Genomic DNA, 8,845 nt, shown 5'->3' with positions numbered 1-8,845 from the left:
TCTCCTGCCTCAGCCTCCCAAGTAGCTGGGACCACAGGTGCCCTCTACAACACCCGGCTATTTTTTGGTTGTAGCCATCATGGTTGTTTGGCAGGCCTGGGCTGGATTTGAATCCACCACCTTAGGTGTATGTGGCTGGCGCCTTAGCCACTTGAGCCACAGGTACCGAACCATATAGGATTATATTTAAAAAAAAAAAAAAGGGATAGGAAGGGCTAGGCTGGGTGGCTCACACCTGTAATCCTAACACTCTGGGAGGCTGAGGTGGGTGGATTGTCAGAGCTCACAGGTTGGAGACCAGACTGAGCCAGAGCAAGAACCCTGTCTCTAAATATAGCCAGGCATTGGAGCAGGTGCCTATAGTCCCAGCGACTTGGGAGGCTGAGGCAAGAGAATCACTTGAGCCTATGAGTTTGAGGTTATTGTGAGCTGTGACACCATGGCACTCTACCAAGGGCCACAAAGTGAGACTGTCTCAGAAAAATAAAAAAGGATAGGAATATGTACATCCACATGTAAGTATACTATGCAACCCTTAAAAATAGTGAGGTAGATCTATATATACTGACAAGGAAAGATGTCTATGATAATAATATTAAGCAAAAAATAAAGCCACAGAACAATTCATATAGTATGATTCACTTTTTTAAAAAATGGCCAAAACTCTATAAATGTATAGAAAAATTAGAAAAATATCTAATCAGAAAACTGTTAATTGAGGTTACTTGTGGGGCAGTGGGTTTAGTTGGGGAGCATGGAATAAGGAGATACATCACCTTATTTTGTAGTCAAAGGCTGTTGAGACCTAGACATTTCTTGTTGGTTTTTTTTGTTTGTTTGTTTGTTTTATGGTTTTTTTTTTTTTTTTTGAGGTAGAGTCTCACTTTTCACTCTTGGTAGAATGCCATGGCCTCATAGAACATTACTGATACTTCTGAATCTACCTAAATTCTCTTTCCCTAAAATTCCACACTTAGAGTAGTTCCCTATCCTGGATCTTATGTTCATTATTTCCATTTTTTATTTTCTTTTTTTTTTTTTTTAGAGACAGAGTCTCACTTTATTGCCCTCCATAGAGTGCCATAGCATCACACAGCTCACAGCAACATCCAACTCCTGGGCTTAGGTGATTCTCTTGCCTCAGCCTCCCAAGTAGCTGGGACTACAGGCACCCACTACAACGCCCAGCTATTTTTTGTTGCAGTTTGACCGTGGCCAGGTTTGAACCCACCACCCCCAGTATATGGGGCCAGTGCCCTACTCACTGAGCCACAGGCACCACCCTCCTTTTTTTCTTTTTTTAAGACAAAGTCTCACTTACTATGTTGCTCAGGATGGTCTCTAATTCCTGTGCTCAAACAATACTCCTGCCCCGCCTACTCAGTAGCTGGAACTATAGGCACATGCTGCCCAACCTAGCTATTTCCCTTCTATATTTTAATAATTTTATCATATTATATAAGTTTTTCTTATTTTTGAGCTTTATAAAAAGGTTATCAGATCATACATATTCTGTGATTTTCTTTTTGTATATAACATTGTTTGAGACTTATGCACATAGCTGTAATTCATTTTTTCAATGCTCTATAACATTTAATTTTGTGAATATGCTGTGATTTATTTAGCCATCCTCCTAGCAAAGAATATTCTCATTCAGGCATGGTGCCTCACGCCTATAATCCTAGCACTCTGGGAGGCCTAGGCTGGTGGATTGCTTGAGCTCACGAGTTCAAGACCAGCCTGAGCAAAAAGCAAGACCCTATCTCTAATAAAAATAGAAAAACGTGGCTTGGTGCCCATGCTCAGAGGTTAGGGCACCAGCCAAATACACCAGGGCTGGCAGGTCCAAACGCAGCCTGACAACTACAACAAAATGACAACTACAAAAAAAAAATAGCCGGGCGTCATGGTGGGCACCTGTAGTCCCAGCTACTTGGGAGGTGGAGGCGAGAGAATCACTTAAGCCCAAGAGTTTCAGGTTGCTGTAAGCTGTGACACCATAGCACTCTACCCAGGGTGACAGCTTTTCTGTCTCAAAAAAAAAACAAAACAAAACTGGGTTGGCACCCATAGCAGAGTGGTTGTGGTACCAGCCACATACACTGAGGCTGGCATGTTAAAACCCAGCCCAGCCCAGCTGAACAACAATGACAGCTGAAACAAAAAAAATAGCCAGGTGCAGTGGCGGGTGCCTGTAGTCCCAGCTACTAGGGAGGCTGAGGCAGGAGAATCACTTAAGCCTAGCAGTTTGAGGTTGCTGTGAGCTGTGATGTCATAGCACTCTACTGAGGGTGACATAGTGAGACTCTGTCTCAACTACAACAACAACAAAAGAATGACAACTACAACAACAACAAAAAAAAAATAGCCGGGCGTGTGGCAGGTGCCTGTAGTCCCAGCTACTTTGGAGGCTGAGGCAGCAGAATCGCTTAAGCCCAAGAGTTTGAGGTTGTTGTGGCTGTGACACCATGGCACTCTACCCAGGGGGACAAAGTGAGACTCTGTCTCAAAAAAAAAAGAAATTATCTTGCCATTCTTTGAAGTCTGTATCAAAGGTGATGCAGACTAGGAATAGAAAATCCTTAATATGTTTTCAATCTGTTTCTCTTTTGTGCTACAACTAAACATTCTCCAAATCTCTATTTTTAGCATATTTATCATATCCAAATGCAAGGATAAGCAATTTTTTTCTGTTAATGGACTAGAAAGGAAATATTTCAGGCTTTCTGGGCCATATGGCCTGTCACAACTCAGAACTCTGTTGTTGCAGCACAAAAGCAGCCACAGGAAATATGTTGCAGACAAGTGAGTATGGCAGTGCTCCAATAAAACTTTATTTACAAAAACAGCCAAAAGTTGAAGTTTGGTCCATGGGTCATATTTCCCTAACTCTGCTCTAGTTCATCTGAATTCTTGTAGTATTGCCTAGTATTGGGGTCATATTATCAAGAACTTGTCCTACTTCCCACTGTCAACACTCACTCCCCACCAGCTCCTTTGTGTTTCTCACTTCCCATATGTAAGGGTGAACCCAACCTCTAAGTCCAGTTCCTGAACCAGTGTAGTGCTAGGTTAGAAAAATTACCAGTGGTCACCGCTCCAACAGCAATTAGGACACATCAGTAATATTTGGTGCTAAGAGGCCTGGGAATTGCTATACCAGATTTGAGACTGGGATGCTGCATTGATTTCCCTCATTAGCTCTCCATGGTCTCTGGTTTGGACTGAAGTTATGCCCTAATAACCAGTCTCCTTGCAATTTCATGAATATGCCTTATTCTAGCTCACCTTTGGGATTTAAATGTACTCTCTATTTTCCTTCTTCTTGCTCCCTGCCCCCTTTCACTCTCCTTGCCTAATTTCTGCTCACTCTTAGGGATTTAAATTGAATTTCTTTCTATGGAAGCTATTGTTAACCCCCTCCTCCCAACTTTCCTCTTCTTCACCCCACCTCACTGTCCTGGGCTGGGCTGAGTATTCTCCCTCTTTGTTCCCATAGCAGCCTTTATTGCTTTGTCTTGTAATTGTCTGTCCCTCTCACTAGGCCAGTTGAGAACTGTTTGAAAGCAAGGGTTATCTTTGTATACTCAGTGAGTAGATCATAATGGGTCCTGAGGCAAGGTTTGTTCACTGCTTGCCTGGTTTTGGCCAGGAAAAAGAACTGTGAACCTCCTGTGAAAATCAGCCACTGTCCAGCCAGGAATGGACTGATTCTGTAAAGCCAAATTACCACCTCTTTAAAAGTGCATTGCTTTCTAAGTTGTCCCACCTACTTGATGATAGCCTAAAATGCCTACAACTTTGGTCTCCTTTGGGGGAGATTCAGCCTGTGATTTGGCTCATCTCAGGAAAGGAATTTTTTTTTTTATTCTTCACTTTTTTTTTTCCCCTGGGGAGCAGAATACTGAATATTTTTTCCTAACTCATCCACTACTTGAGACTATTTTATTGCATGCCTCCTTAGGAAATTGTAAACTATGGAAGATACTGCATTTTAAGTTAGTGTAGAATTGGGTTTAAGTCTGTGTGCTTTGTGACTTTGGCAAGTAATTTCAACCTCTGCTATGCTTATTTCTCATCTGTAAAGTGAGTATGGTACTTGGCTTATCTCACAGTGTAGTTATGAGGATAAAATAAGATTGTGTATGAAAGTGCTTTGAAAAAACATAGAATAAATTACAAATTTTCTATTAGTTTTTTATTCCCTCATGGCATCTAGCATCATGCCTTACCCAGAGTAGTTGCTCAATACATTCTTGTTGAATGACTAAATGAATTGGCAAGAGAAGTAATGCTGTTGGTGAGAATAAAGGACATTTAATAATAGAATCAGGAAAAAATAGATGACTTTAGAGTAGAAACTTTCATATGGTGAGTGATAATTTAAGAAGTGGACATTTATGGATAGCTCTAAACTTACATTGCTAGTATTTTCTCTTTGCTTTGCTTACAAAAAAAAAACCATTTTTCTTTTAACATGGTTTTGGTAGCTGAGATAGCTGGCTTTGGTAGCTGTCATAGTTGTCTAGATTTTAAATATGCAGTCATCACGAAGCAGGATTGGTTCTAGACAACACTATGAGGTCAGCAAAATGTACTCTCAGAAATCTGTCCTATCTTGTTAGCCACCTTACCTCTCACCACCCTCTGTTATAGTGCCTTTTCTTAGTTCTTTCTACCTCAGGGAACGTAGGACTTTTATATTATCCTGTTTTTTCTCCAAGAGGTTTTTACCTTAAAGGGTTAGGAACAAAGTCTCCTGGGCTAATTTACATTTTAAAAAAGGATTCCAAAAGAAGAAGGCCATGTTTTATCCAAAGAAGTGAATAAATAATTGTGAAATTTTTGGCATTAAAGGGAATATGAGGGCTTATCCACTCATATATCATAAGATATACTTATTTTATCTACAACTATGGCCTCTCAACCTTGGAAGAATACAGAATCACCTAGAGAACTTCTTAAAAATACTAATCATTGAGGCCCTACTTACAGAGATTCTGTTTGAATTGGACTGACTAGGTTTGTACCTGAGCAAAGATTTTTTTCTTTTGAGATAGAGTCTCACTATGTCACCCTTGGTAGAGTGCTGTGCCGTCACAGCTCACAGCAACCTCCAACTCTTGGGCTTAAGGGATTCTCTCACCTCAACCTCCCAAGTAGCTGGGACTACAGGTGCCTGTCACAGGCCCAACTATTTTTTGTTGCAGGTGTCATTGTTGTTTAGCTAGCCTGGGCCGGGTTCAAATCTGCGACCTTTGGTGTTTGTGGCTGACACCATAACTACTGTGCTATGGGTGCTGAGCAGAAAGATGGTTTTTTAAAAATTCCCCAGGTACTGTAAGCTATGACCCCAGGACACACTATAGAGGGCAACAAAGTGAGACTCTGTCTCAAAAAAATAAATAAATAAAATAAAAATACCCCAGGGAATTCCATTGTGGAGATTTGGAAACCACTGATTTAAACCTAAATTGGCCTTTTTGTGAGAAAAAGAAAAGCTGAGTGCCATTAGGTCAAACATTGAAGCAGAGTAGGGGAGACCTTGAAAGTCATTGATAAAGTGAACACAAGGTTAAACATAGACTCAGCAAATCCATAAGCAAGTGTTTGGCAGCACCATAAGAAAAAGTAATGTGTGACTGGTCAGTTCTTCACTCCCAAAGCCCCAGGGAAAACAGTTTGTCACTAACTTTTAGTCCTTAAATCTGCTTTCCAGATGTTTCACAGGTATGACAGATAAAATCTCTGGGCTTAAGTACCAAGTCAGTAAGTCTTCAGGTGATGACATAATTTTACATAAAAGAGTAATGATTTTTTTTTTATTGAGACAAGAGTCTCACTTTCTCACCCTCAGTAGAGTGCTGTGGCATCACAGCTCACAGCAACCTCAAACTCTTGGGCTTAAGTGATTCTCTTGCCTCAGCCTCCCAGTAGCTGGGACTAAAGGTGCCTGCCACAATGTTCGGCTATTTTTTGTTGCAGTTGTCATTGTTGTTTTAGCTGACTGGGGCTGGATGCAAACTCGCTAGCCTTGGTGTATATGACCGGCACCATAACCACTGCACTACAGGCATCGAGCCAGCAACCTCCAACTCCTGGGCTCAAGCCATTCTCTTTCCTCAGCCTCCCAAGTAGCTGGGACTACAAGCACCCCACAGCACCCGGCTATTTTTAGAAATGGGGTCTGCTGGCTCAAGCTGGTCTCAAACCTGTGAGCTCAGGCAATCCACCCGCCTCAGCTTCCCAGAGAGTTAGGATTACAGGTGTGAGCCACTGCACCCAGACCAATTAATGATTATTTTTAAGAGACAAAGGGTCATACTTTCTCTGCTCAGGCTCTGTGCAGTAGCACAGTTACAGCTCACTGCACCCTCATTCTCCTGGGCTCAAGCAAATCTATAGGTGTATGCCATGCCAGACTAATTTTTCTTTTTTAGACATAGGGTAGGGTGACCAGACATCCTGCTTTTGGCGGGACAGTCCTGATTTTTAACAATTTGTCCCACATCCCATGACATTTTTAAAAAGTCCCGATTTTTGGAAAGAATGCACCAATGGACGAGAGAACAGTAAGGGAATATATGGTTTTCAGCTGCCATGTGGCTGTTTCGCCAGGATGTGAGTTTTATATTATTTTTGTTAATTTTATAATGTCAAACTGTAATAATAACAAATAATTGTTGAGAAGTGTTTATCGAGAACTGCTTATCAAAGTTAGCATTGTTTTCAGCCCCCCCCACCCCAGTCAATGGTGTCCCACTTTACCAATGTTAAAATCTGGTTACCTTAACATAGGGTCTCACTATGTTGCCCAGGCTGGTCTTGAACTCCTGTCTTTAAGTGATCCTATCACTTCAGCCTCCCAAAGTACTGAGATTACAAATGTGAACCACATGCCAGGTCAATAAAGGATTTTGTTAAAAATATGAGATCTGTTATCTATTTACATTTTACTTAGCCCTATAGATTCAGGACTTATTTACTGTATTTTTTCTATTTGCAATGTACTCCCATGTATAATGTATACCCAAGCTTTTGGGCCAAACTTTCAGGAAAAAAATATTTCATTAAAACAAAAAAAAATTTTTAGGCAGCCCCTGTGGCTCAAAGGAGTAGGGCGCCAGCCCCATATACCAGAGATGGCCAGTTCAAACCCAGCCCCAGCCAAAAACTGAAAAAAGAAATTAATTCTATATTTGTAATTCAAAATTTTTTAATTTATATTTGTTTACATTTAGGCACTTATTTTTTGTATGTGATATAAAGGAATTCTAGCATTATTTTTTAATATATTATGGTACAACAAATTTTATGTAACAAATAATTACAAAACACAAGAACAGATATATGTACAAGAAATTTGATGTAATGATATTTACACATCATAGAAGGCCAAGAGCCCACTATCAGTATCAGAAGTATGGTCTTCAATTTCTACATACTGTTGTCTTCTGAAGAGTCTCTCTTTCCTCATCCCAGTAAATTTCATCATCCTCAGTTCAATCCATAGCATTGCTGATGCTGCATTTTAAAAAGTGAATTCTCAACTACTTCCTTCTTGGTACCATTCCATGATCTTAGGATCTAATCAAAAACCTGGGTGGTGGATGTTTTCTTGATTCTGCCTATAGGTGTTAAATCATTACCAGCTGACTGCATCCCAACAGCCACTCTTTTTTCATTAGGCCCTTAAAGGGCTTGTTTATTGGCTCTGCGCCTGTAGCTCAGCAGGTAGGGCATCAGCAACATACACCTGAGCTGGTGGGTTCAAATCCAGCCCCGGGCCTGCCAAACAATAATGACAACTACAACCAAAAAAATAAAATAGCCAGGTGGTGGGCACCTATAGTTCAAGCTACTTGGAAGGCTGAAGCAAGAGAATCGCTTAAGCCCAAGAGTTGGAGGTTGCTGTGAGCTGTGATGCCATGGCCATTTACCAAGGACAACAGCTTGAGACTCTGTCTCAAAAAGAAAAAAAAAAAAGGGCTTTTTTACTGGCCAGGTTCCATGGCTCATGCCTTTAATTCTAGCACTCTAGGATGCTGAGGCAGGAGGATCGCTTGAGTTCAAGACCAGCCTAAGCAAGAGTGAGACCCACCCCCCCCATCTTTACTAAAAATAGAAAAATTAGCTGGGCATCATGGTGGGTGCCTGTAGTCCCAGCTACTCTAGAGGCTGAGGCAAGAGGATCACTTGAACCCAGCTTTAAGATTGCTGTGAGGTAGGATGCCACCAGGACACTCTAGCCTGGGGTAGCAGAGTGAGACTCTGCCTTTAGAAAACAAGGGCTTGTTTACTAACAGTACAAGAGGTTGCAGCTGGCTAGTTATCCCACCAGGTATCACAGCAAGTTGGATTTTCAAGTCCTCTGTGATTGCTTTTGCACTTTGTTTAGCCGCAACTTTTACTGCAAATTGACTTTTGCTGCAAGTTCCTCATAAGTTCGACAAAACTGATTACCATATTCCAGAGTATTATTTTCCATACAGATATCATTATTGCTTTCTAGAGTTATATTTTTAATTTATAAGCATAAATAAAAGAATCAAAAGTATTTACATGAAGGCTGGGTGTGCACGCCTGTAATCCCAGCACTCTGGGGCTCTGGGGGACCAAGAAGGGTGGATTACCTGAGTACACAGAGTTCAAGACCAGCCTGAGCAAGTGCAAAACCCCATCTTTAAAAATAACCGGGTGTTCTGGCAGGCACCTATAATCACAGCTACTTGGGAGGCTGAGACAAGAAGATTGCTTGAGCCTAAGAGTTTGAGTTGCTGTGAGCTATGATGCTACAGCACTCCACCAAGGGTAATAAAGTGAAACTCTGCCTCAAAAAAAAAAA

The sequence above is a fragment of the Otolemur garnettii genome, unplaced genomic scaffold, assembly GCF_000181295.1.
Source record: "Otolemur garnettii isolate 467f Iridium unplaced genomic scaffold, OtoGar3 scaffold00110, whole genome shotgun sequence".
NCBI classification, from domain to species: Eukaryota; Metazoa; Chordata; class Mammalia; order Primates; family Galagidae; genus Otolemur; species Otolemur garnettii.
This window is presented reverse-complemented; position numbering follows the sequence as displayed.